The sequence below is a fragment of the Diospyros lotus genome, chromosome 14 (genome assembly GCF_014633365.1).
Source record: "Diospyros lotus cultivar Yz01 chromosome 14, ASM1463336v1, whole genome shotgun sequence".
Lineage (NCBI taxonomy): Eukaryota > Viridiplantae > Streptophyta > Magnoliopsida > Ericales > Ebenaceae > Diospyros > Diospyros lotus.
The window spans coordinates 8,666,881-8,679,114 of NC_068351.1; positions in this window are offsets into that span (position 1 = coordinate 8,666,881).

Below are 12,234 nucleotides of genomic sequence, written 5' to 3' on the forward strand. Positions count from 1 at the left end.
CTCACATATATAAATACAGTCACGAGAGATACATACACTCACATATATAAATAGGTGTGGGTGTGGGTGTTTTGCTTTGCTGTGTGAATATGAATTGAGCTATATACATACTGTGCTTTGAGCAGTGAGCTATATACACCATGTGAATTGCTATGTGAATATGAATGACTATATACATACGGTGCCTTTGAGCAGTGGCTTAGAGCTTCATGCGCGGCGACAGACAGAAATGGATGAGATAAGGGATGAGAGAGATACACAGTGAAGAGATACACACTGAATGGAGCTTCATGCGGTCGACAGAGGGAAAAAGAGAGAGTGAGACGGCGGGTGAGTGGGTGGCAATGACTGAAGGAGTGAGAGAGAGAAAGAAAGAGAGAGCCACCCACATGTCCATCAATCAGCCAGCTATTGAGCAGCCACAAATTGGAGAAGAATTGTTGGGCGGCAAATGGTTTAATCTCAACCATCAAATACATCAAAAATCATTCCGGCCATTCAAATGTCTCAAAAGTGAGATATTTTCAAAAACCATCGTATTTTAATATATAGATTTATATAACAATAATTTATAATTAATTTTATTAAAAATAAATATTTTGTGTATTTTTTGTATTATTCATTAATATGTCTATTTTTATTTTTTTATCATATTCTGATAACTTATCAGTTATTTCAAATTAAACACATAATTATTAACTAATAATTTAAAAATATATTTTATTAAACACGTTATCAGCTTAAACGCTATACAACTTAAACATTATTAACAACTTAAACACTAACTAACTTAAAAAGCTTTAAAACAAATATGTAGCCAAACTAAGCAATAGATTATAGATAGATTATGTAACATTTTACTTTTACAGACGTACTATTAAATTTGAGAGAATTTTTTTATAAAATAAAATAATCTTTTTAACTTCTATTGCTAGTTAACGTTCTTCTCCTTAGCTCATATAATAAGTTACTTGGATCATCCCTAAAAAGTTTAATAAGTTAAGTAAGTTCATAAGAAAAAATGTGATGATTTGTTCTAAATTCTTGATTAAGAGTAAAAATTTAGAGTTTTAATACATTTAAATGTGTTTGGATCGATATCTAATAATTTTATTATTTTATATTATTTTAGAGTCATCTTCAACTCATCCTTAGATTTAAGAGATCTATCAATTTAATTATTTGACATAGTTACAACCCAACGTCTAACTAAAATTAAATTTTCAATACATACAACCAATGTGAAAATTTATGAATTTTTTAGAGACTAAAAACTCATAACTCGACATTAAATAAAAATATCATCCAGAAAGGAAACTATTTTACCCTCTAAAAAGTTGTATAAATTTGATTATTCACAGTTTTGCTCTTAATGTGATACATCTTAATATTTAGGGTATTTAACTAATCAAATCCCTATCTTCTAAGTCATACACCATTGGAAATATTATTCAATGGTTTACAACATATTCAAATTTCAGTTAATTTTATTAAATTTTGTTCTTCTTCAACTTGACCCAAAGTTAGTTGTTTTCACAGATTGATTGTGTCATTTAGTCTTACTAAATCGATCATATTTTTTTGCACACATCTAAGGTTGTAGTAAAACAATTTTTTGTAAAAACTAGAGTTTCAGAAATATTATGTGTAATTTTTTCATATTTTTGTATCTCTTAAACAAGTAAAAATAAATCATTGAAGTGGATTGTTATTGTAACGCCCCGTAAATTGCGATTTAATTTAATTATTCATTATCGGGGTAATTTAATTTAAAAAAAATTAAAATGACTTATTGTTATAAATAAAAATAAATTATGTGATTTTAAGGAAATAAGAAATTAGAGTAATTAATTAATTATTTTAGAATATTTCTGGAATAAAAAAAATTAAAATAAATTAAATTATGGGATTTTTAGAAGTTTCGAGCGTTAGTGTAAATATTATAGGGGGTGTGTGTGTGAATAATGGAAGTTGGAGGGTACTGGTGCGAATTCCAGAAAGAGCCGAAAAGTCACTTTAAATATAACGTAAGGCATATATATGTTGAAGGTGGCGTGCGGACGCGAGCAGTCGCGCGCGAGGTGGCCAGGTAGCGGACGTGGGTTTGATTCCGCGGGTGGGCAGGCACGCGAGGCTAGAATTTTGGTTTATTTATTTCAGCCACTAGGGGTCGAAACAACGTCGTTTCGATTGAGGCGGTGGCCTCCCAGCGACTGGCCCACACACTGCCACGTGGCACCCTTTCCTCCGCTCCTTTTTGCACGAATTTAAAGCCCAAATCGGGCATTTTTAATGCAGCAGAATCAACAGCAAATTTTGGATGAAAAGCAGTGTGCGTGCGAGAGAAAAATTGGAAGATTTTGGAAGAAATTCAGGATTAAATCAAGTTTAATCAAGGAATTAATTTTCTAGGTATGTAGAGAAGTTATTAATTAATATTCTGTGCGGTCGAAATTTCGTTTAAAGTCCAAATTTGTTAATTTTGACAAATAATTTGGATGTTGCAGTTTGTATAAATTTTACCATGTTGGGTCAAATCAAGCCTAAGGATATCTTCGTAAAGGCAAGTTCTTTATACCCTCCTCGTCGATTCTTTCGTTGTCAATTTATTTGACCTCCCTTTGTTTCGCCTGTTAATAAATTATGGAATTTTAAACAATTTGTTTTAAAATTTAATTTATTAAACTCGTCTCGAAGATTTTATTCGTTGGCTACCTACGGAGGTTTGTGCCACCTTCATGCCTGTGGGAATAATGTCGTACTCACTCGAGGCTAGGTTCTTAGCTGTTCGGGTATTATTATGGATTTTGGTTGTTTATCGGCTAAAGCGGTTGGGCAGTGGGGGTAAGGATCGGCTGTTCAGTGACGGACCGACTGTCGTACAGTCTATCTTAGGCCGTCAGCTAGTCTCTCCTATCCACTGACCGTTGATCGGTGCCAAACACTATTGACTGGCTCTACCGTTACGTGATTATAGCATGACTGGTGTCATTTATTTCTTGTTGCATGTTTTGGTGTGCACATGGGTAATGGCTACATATTGGGGTTTTCATGATCTGGTTATGCTTGGTAACGGACATCCTAGCTTGGTTATGATGCATCTAGCACGGGTATATGTATCGCGTGTGGTTTACTATATGGGCAGAGGATGGCCTGATGCTTGGATGTATGGGTGCCATGTATCACGTTGATGCTCACTACGTCATTGCATTGTTATGTGCATTGCATGGTTATTGGTAGTATTTAGTTCTCGGCCATTCCGAGGGAGCCTAAGGCTCGGGTGTCGGGAGTACCGACATGGATACGGGTGACGGGAGTACCGACCCAGGACAGTGCGCACAGGTCTGTTGGAGATCTATGTTGCCTTTCAGGACAACGACAGGTTGGTATGGGACTTGGGTGCCAGGTGTCTTATGTGGGCTCCAAGAACCGGTATGTGCTTTTATTATGCTGCACTATTATATTGTCGCGTCATATGACTTGTGTGTACGTGCGGGACTGTGTTGGGGGTGATCTCCTCTTCTGTTTAATTTACAATCTTCATTTTCTTATAACTTGCTGAGTCTTGCAACTCACATTGCTTTCCATCATTCCAAGTAAGGGTAAAGCGAAGGCCGAGGGCAATGATTGTTCCACCTAGCAGCCAACCGTGTCGGTAGGGTGTACAGTTAGCTGCCCCCATTATCTCTGATATTTTGTTAGAACTTTTGTTTCTCATTTTTTACTGTTCCAGGTTGTTCCTTGTATCGTTTATTTGTTGGCACAGGTGTTTGTATATTTTTATATACTCCTTGACTGTTGTTCCAGCGGAGTATTTGTAGGCGTGCATGTATATCGTTTTGCTTCCGCTGTTGTATTTTTCTTATGTATGTATGCCAGGATATTTTTATTTTATGTTTATTTCTCTTTCCTTATGTAAGCGCTTTCGTTCGAATAGATCGGGTGGTTAGGATATCCAGGCGGAGATGCTTACACTTATGCAATAGTATATTATTCCATGTTTTCTAGAGAGTCTTTGCAGGAAAATTCATAACTAATGGTAGAAGAATCCTTTTTAGACAATTTTTGAGCCTGCATTTGTTAAAATATTCTAAGTTTTGAAACAAAATATACCTTCGAACATAAATGTAGATCAAAGTCTATTTTTTGGATAAACACAGAAGTAAGATAGTGAGACTTAATTTATTCCTAAGTTATGAAAGAATAATTTCGGCACCTCTTAATGTCCCAAAGTCTACAAACCGTCTTAAATGTTTCATCTTTCAAATTACCTAATTTAACATAAAAAAATCTTTCCATCCTATTAGTGGTTCTTATATATATATATATATATATAACTTTTGCCAGTGTGGTCCATGGACAGGTGGGTTGGGAGCAGCTCCCCCTCAATTTCAATATTATGTCAACTCCCTCAAGCTCTCCTTTGGATGGGATGGAACACGCGTTGACAAATAAAAATCCAAAGCATTAATTTAATACCAATATATTTATTTCTAACTATAAACTAAATTAATTCAATAATATTTAATTATTCTTAAAAATATTAAACAATAATTTAATGACAAAATATATCTTTTTCCATTCCCACCAAAACATTAAGAAGATCATCATCTAATAATTCAACTCCAAATTGAAAGTACTTTATGAATATCTATAGTAAATTTGTACAGTATTTTTTAATTTAATCATATTCGTACGAGAAAGGAAAAAGCTTTATTTGATATATACTATTTACTATTTTCAAGACTAAAAACTAACAAATTTTCTTAACAATTTTAAAGAGAATTCATAACCAGTGACTCAATGATGACAAGAATTAAAAATGAAAATTATTTTGTGGAGAAAGAATAATAAAAATTGAAATGAAATTAATAAAAAAGGATTAATAGGCAAGGGTGGGAATGAAGAAAAAACAGAATGCAAAAGAACTTATTAGATTATTTGTTAATATTTTGGTGGGAATAAAACAAATGGTGCGGAGTTAATGATCATTTTAATGTTTTTGTGGGGATGAAAAAATTATTTTGGCATCAAAATATTTTTAATATCTTTTGGACATGATTAAAGATTGTTGAATTGATTTAATTTTTAATTGGAGATTACTATTTTGGTGTTAAATGCTTTTGTTTATGGTTGGAATTTTATTTGTAAATTTGTTCATTTGTTCTCAATGGATTGTTAATTTGTTTATGGTCTCAGATTAACATTTCTATTTTTTAAGAGGGTCAAACAACTTCTTGTATTTTTAGATTTGGGGTTTTAGTCTTTAATTATTAGATTATTATTTTTTAAATGTCATTAAAGGGTGTTTATATTTATTAATGAAATTAACTCTACTCGAAGCCAAACTCTAATCTCTAAACTTAGATTTCAATCAAATCCAATCACATCACATATATTTTACGACTAGAGTCATTGCATTTAATTTGGGTAAAATAAGGTTCTTTCGATTGTATATAAAATGACTTTACAATACAATTGTGACATGTGATTGCCTATGAGGAATGATTTGGGTTGTTAATGTTATTATTTTTGTTATACTTCAACTATCGTTGGCCTGAGCTTTAAAGTATAAAGCCATATTTTGTAACTCCCCACTTAGCTTATTTAATATCACAATAACCCTTTAATGGTCTCCATATTAATTACAACTTAAGGGTTCATTTTTATATATACAAAACCCCACCAAAATAAAACCTATGTAATTTAAAAGTTCACAAGAACATAAACTTACAATATGAAACTAAAACTAAATAAAATGTTCATCTATATATACGTCATATTCAAAAATCATATTTTTCATTCAATGATCTTCTCTTTTGCTATTGCAATATCCACTTCCACATCTATATATATATATTAGGGATAACCCGTGCCTGAAGGCACGATGCAACTAAAAAAATCAAACATTGAATTTGAACACAAAATAATCAAGCACTAAACTCAAATTCGCACCCTTCCACCGCAAAGAGCACTGTTGTCTGCCATCGCCCTCCCTCGCCCCACCACCATCGCTCTCAATTCGCACCTTTCTTGCTGGCCCTCCGCTGTTTGCACTGCTTGATGTCGCACCCCATCACCACACCACCGGACCAGATCTGCCATCGCGCCTGTCTCTTCATCTCCTCCGCCATCATTTTCTCTCTCTCTGTCTAAAACAACCCATCGCCCAAAGAGCAGCATTCACCGACTGTCGCTCCCCTCACCCCGCCACCGCCGCGAGCACCAGCCCGTCGCCCTTTCTTCTGTGCTCGCACCGCCTCGTCCCCACCACAGCAAAGAGCACTGCCATCGCCACTCATCACCCCGCTACTGTCGCTAGCATCGTCGGCCGTCAACTGCCCCCCCAGTTCGCACCCCTCCCTCCACCATCGCCCTCCTAGTCGGTCGCCCCCACCCTTTGACCCCCCGTCGTTCACACCGCTTGCTATTGCCCCTCGCAGGTTGCCTCTCCCACTGTCAGCATGGGTGGGTGGGTGGGTTTGAGAGATAGAGAGGGGCAGTGAGTGAATGGTGGGTTTGTGAGAGAGTGAAAAACATGGGGAGAGAGAGAAAGATAAAAGAAATGAGTGGGCGGGAAGATCCACTTATCTCGACCAATCTCAACCATTCATATACACTAAAAATTAATTTTAGCCATTGAAATCAAATATTCACTAATAATTTTCAAAAATCATCTTGCTTTATTATATAGATTTAATTTTATTTTATGAGAAGACTGTTTTTATTTATTTATAATTAAGAGCATCAACATGTAAATTTAATTAAAATTAATTAAAACTAAAGTTATATTACATTAAAATTATAAATTAAATATAAAAAAATTTAACACCTTCGTCAATGATACCTCATTCTACTTACTTACACACAAAATATTATAATAACATTTAATTAATAAAAAATAATCCATACAAAAATTTAGTTGACAGTTTACTATGATTTCTCAAACAACATTATAATAAACAAAAATAATCTATACATATATTACATATAATAAACAATACTAATAAAATATTAAAATCACACGAACATAATCAATATATACATACAAAATCAATTGGCGACCACCCATGGCGGACGCTAGGTTTGGGGAACCGAGTCCCAAGTTCCTCAAACCCCGTCAATTTCATATTAAATTGTTAACATGGATTTAATTGGTAATGTTATGTTATTTCCAAATCAGTTGCTATAAAATTAAATAATAAAATTTAATATTTTATTTAAATAAATAACTGTCATGGATAAAAAATACTTAATGGGTTATAATCAAGATGTATTTTAACAATCACATTAAAATAATAAAATTAGAATTGAAGCATAACAATTGTTCAAATTTGAATTCTTATCTTTCCTAACCGACTTCACTTTTATATTAATGAAATTAAAACCTGGTATGAATAATTATCACTTGGAAAGTCCAAACATAAATTTAGGTACAAAAAACAAATTTTAACAGATAACAAAGTCATTTTATAAATAATAATAAATAATTATTTCACACACACATTTCTATATATATACGAACACACATGGTTGCAGCCATGGCAGCCATCGCCTGTTGCTGGCTGCCATGGCCGCAGCCATCAATGGAAGGAACCCTGATTCGGGGTCGAAGAACCTTGGGTTCCTGACCGCGAGTGGTCGGGAACCCTTGTATTCCCCTACCCCCATGGGTCAGGAACTCTTGGTCGGGGAACACGTTTTTTTTATGTTATTTTAATTAAAAAAATTTTATTATAATAAAATAAAAAATAGAATTAATAAAATAAAAAAATAACACAAATAAATGAATTCTTTTTGAGTAACCAATTTTGATTTAAACTTTAATAATAAAAATCGCCTTTCATCATCATTAAAGAAAGAAGTTTTTATTTCTTTTGAAATTAAATCATTTATGATTTACACGGTTTGTAAGTACCTCCGCCCAGATATCCCAATCCACCCGGTCCATCCGAATGGAAGCACTTACATAAGGGAAAGCGAATTAGACATAAGACAAAAATACCCTGGCATGCATACATACGAAAAATACAACAGCAGAAGCGAAATAATATACAAGCACGCCCACAAGTACCCTGCTGGAACAACAGTCAATGAGTATATAAAAATATACAGACACCTGTGCCAACAATAAAAGATATAAGGAACAACCAGGCACAGTAAAAAATGAGAGTCAGAACTCATAACAAAACATTAGAGAAGACGGGGGTAGCTAACTGTACACCCTACCGACACGGCTGGCTGTTAGGTGGCGCGGTCTTCGCCCTCGACTTTTGCTTTACCCTTACCTGAAATGATGGAAAGTAAGGTGAGTCGCAAGACTCAGCAAGTTTATATGAAAATGAAGGCGGTAAATGAAACAGAAGATGAGATCACCCCAAATATAAATCCACATGTACACACAAGCCATGTGACGTAACAACGTAATAGTGCACCATAATAAAACACATACCGGTCCTCGGGGCCCACATAAAAACACCTGCCATCCAAGTCCCAAACCAACCTGCCGCTGCCCTGAAAGGCAACATAGATCCACAACAAACCTGTGCGCACTGTCCTGGGGCAGTACTCCCGTCACCGGTATCCTTGCCGGTACTCCCGACAGCCGAACCATAGGCTCCCTCGGAACGGTACTCCCGTCCAAGAACTAATAACTACCAGTAACCATGTAGTGCATATAAAATGCAAGGCGTAATGAGCATCAACGTGATACAAGGTGCCCATACATCCAGGCATCAGGCCATGCTCCGCCCATATAGTAAACCACACGCGATGCATATGCCCGTGCTGGATGCAACCTGACCAAACTAGGATGTCCGTGATCAAGCATAACCAAATCATGATAATCTCGACATGTAGCCCATACCCATGTGCATACCAAACCATGCAACAAGAATAAAACATAATCAGGCATGCTATAATCACATAACGGCAGAGCTAGTCAGCAGTGCCTGACACCGGTCAGCGGTCCGTGACCAGGAGAGACCATCTAACGGTCTAAGATGGACCATACGACAGTCGCACCGTCACCGAACAACTAATCCTTGCCCCTACTGCACAACCGCTTTAGCCAATAAACAACCAAAAATTCAATAATAATACCCGATAGCTAAGAACCTAGCCCCGGGTGAGTACGACATCATTCCCATAGGCTTGGGGGTGGCATAAACCCCCGTAGGCAATCAACGAATAAAACCCTCGAGACCAGGTTAATAAATTAAATTATTAAACGTACCGTTTAAATTTCATAATTTATTAACAGCCGAAATCAACGAAGGGAGGTCAAATAAATTAACATCAAAAGAATCGACAATGAGGGTATAAAGAACTTGCCTTTCCGAAGATAGCCTTAGGTTCAATTTGACCAAACGAGATCAAAGTTATACAAACTTCAATATCCCAATTATTAACAAAATTAATAATATTAGGCTTTAAATAAAATTTCAACCGCACAGGATATTAATTACTAGTTTAATTACATTCCTGGATAATTAAATCTGGGATTAAACAGAGTTTAATTTGAATTTTGAAGCTCAAAATTCTCAATTTCACGACGCGAGCTCGCTGGATTTTTCTGAAATTCTTTTACTGTTTGCCTGCTCAAATTCACGCCCGAAATCGAGCTAAAATGCTGCCAAAAAGGAGCAAGGGAGGGGGCGCCACGTGGCAGCGCTGGAGCGGCCGCTGGGGAGGCCACCGCCTCATTCGAAACGACGTTGTTTCGATGTCCAGCGACTGAATTAATTTAGCCAAAAATTCCTCCCTCACGCGCAACCCCTGCATTTCGATCCCTCGACCTCGCCTATGCCTGCCTCGCGCGCGCCCGCATGCCTCTTTAACCTATATATACTTTAGGTTATATTTAAAGTGAAGTTTGGCTTTTTTCACAACTCATGCCAGCACCCCTAAACTTCCATTAATTACACTTTCACCCCCTATAATAATTATAGTAACGCCCATAACTTCTAAAAATCACACAATTTAATTTATTTTGAATTTTTTCTTATTCCAGAATTTTTCTAAGATAATTAATTAATTACCCTAATTTCTTATTTCCTTAAACTCACAAAATTTAATTTTATTTAATCACAACCAATTATTTTACTATTTCTTTTAATTTAAATTACCCAAAATTAAATTAAATTGTCATTTATGGGGCGTTACACGGTTGGTTTTTTTTTTTATTTAAAAAATTTCAAATGTTGTAGTCTATAATTTTTTTAAAAATTGATATTTAGAATACTTAATATTAGATTCCAAACTGAAAATTAAAAAACATTTTAAACGTGAGCATCTGTGCATACATAAACATGTAGTGTAGTCCATAATGTTTTAATTGCTTCTAAACATTATGTATATACACATAAGTTTGCTTTTGTGCATACACATACACATTAGTTTGCTGATAAACTGTTTAATGTTTATGTATGCATAGAATCAATTAATGTTAATTAAAAATTTAAAAAAATTACCGCCCATGGAGCATCTTTTGCCGCCCATATACATACACAACATCTTTTGCTACATACACATACATGTGTTGCATAAATTAAATTTTTAATTAACAATAGAGCATCTTTTGTCAGAACTCATACGTGTATTTGTTTGCTGCTCATTGTCTATATACATTCAAGTGAGAAAGTGTAATATCCCGATAGCCCAGAGAAGTTAGTATATATCGATGATAGTATAAGAAAGGAAACAACACCAGCTGGATACCTTTTGGGCTGAATGTTGGCAAAGAACTCCCAAGTTAAGCGTGCTTGACCTGGGGTAATTCAGGGATGGGTGACCCTCCTGGGAAGTTCGTGTAGGCCCATTAGGATAAGTTGTTCCGGTCCTTCCTATCGCTCGATGTGGGATGTTACAGGTGGTATCAGAGCCGACCCTTGGCGAAGGCGGTCCGATGAGGGCGGGGAGTGGCGCCGGGGCTTGAGGGCCTGTACAAGGAGCGGCTTCTGGAAGGCTTCTAGGATGGCAGTCCCCAAGGGGAGAAGGTCTGGGACCAGTTGTAAGGTCGCATGACGAGGACGTCATGTGCTTAAGGGGGGGAGAATGTAATACCCCGAGAGCCCAGAGAAGTTAGTATATATCGAGGATAGTGTAAGAAAGGAAATAACACCAGCTGGATACCTTTTGGGCTAAATGTTGGCAAAGAACTCCCAAGTTAAGCGTGCTTGACCTGGGGTAATCCAGGGATGGGTGACCCCCCTGGGAAGTTCGTGTAGGCCCATTAGGATAAGTTGTTCCGGTTCTTCCTATCGCTCGAGCGGGATGTTACAGAAAGGATTAATATATACATAAATGGAGCAGCAAACAAACACCATTTGATAGAAATGCTCATTAAGATCTTGATAGAAACCATTTGATAGAAATACATACACAGAAATGCACAGAAACGAACTCCATTTGATAGAAACGCTCTCATCTCACTTCATTTGACAGAAACGCTCAAATGAAGAGAGAAACGCTCATTAATTAAAAATTTGACAGAAATGCTCATTTGACAAAAATGCTATATATATGCATTTCTGTTAATCCATTAAGAATTATGTGAAAGAAATTTTGCATTAAGAATGGAGTTTTTGTCAAATGAAGTGAGATGGGAAATGCGTGAAAAGAAATCTGTGAAAGAAATCTTGCATTAAGAAATCTTCCCCTGTTAAGATCTTGCATTAAGAATTATGTGAAAGAAATCTTTGCGAAAATACGTGAAAAGAGGGAAAAAGTTAAAATGAAGTGAGATGGGAAGTGGACTGGGAACCAGTAGGAAAGAAATCTTGCATTAAACATTAATGTAAATGGAGTTCATTTGAGATGGGAGCGTTTCTGTCAAATGGATTAAACATTAAGATCTTGCATATACATATATATATACATATATATATATAACAGAAAATATTAAACATTAAAGAAAGAACAACAAACAGAAATGTATACATAGATTTGCAAACATTAGATTCCAAATGGCGTACATACATACATACACAGCGTACATACATATAAAATTTGACTACTTCCTTGACAATCTAATCGTGAGCAGCAAACACACAATCATATCTGGCGTACATTACATACATACACAGAAATACATACACATATATGTGGTGTTGGCAAGGGTGACGGGGACGGCGAGGCGAGCTGCACTGTGGCCGGGTGGCGGCGACGACGGGTGTGAGCGGCTGCAGGGGCGATGGCAGTGGTCAGGTAGGGGGCGATGGTAGTCCAAGCGAC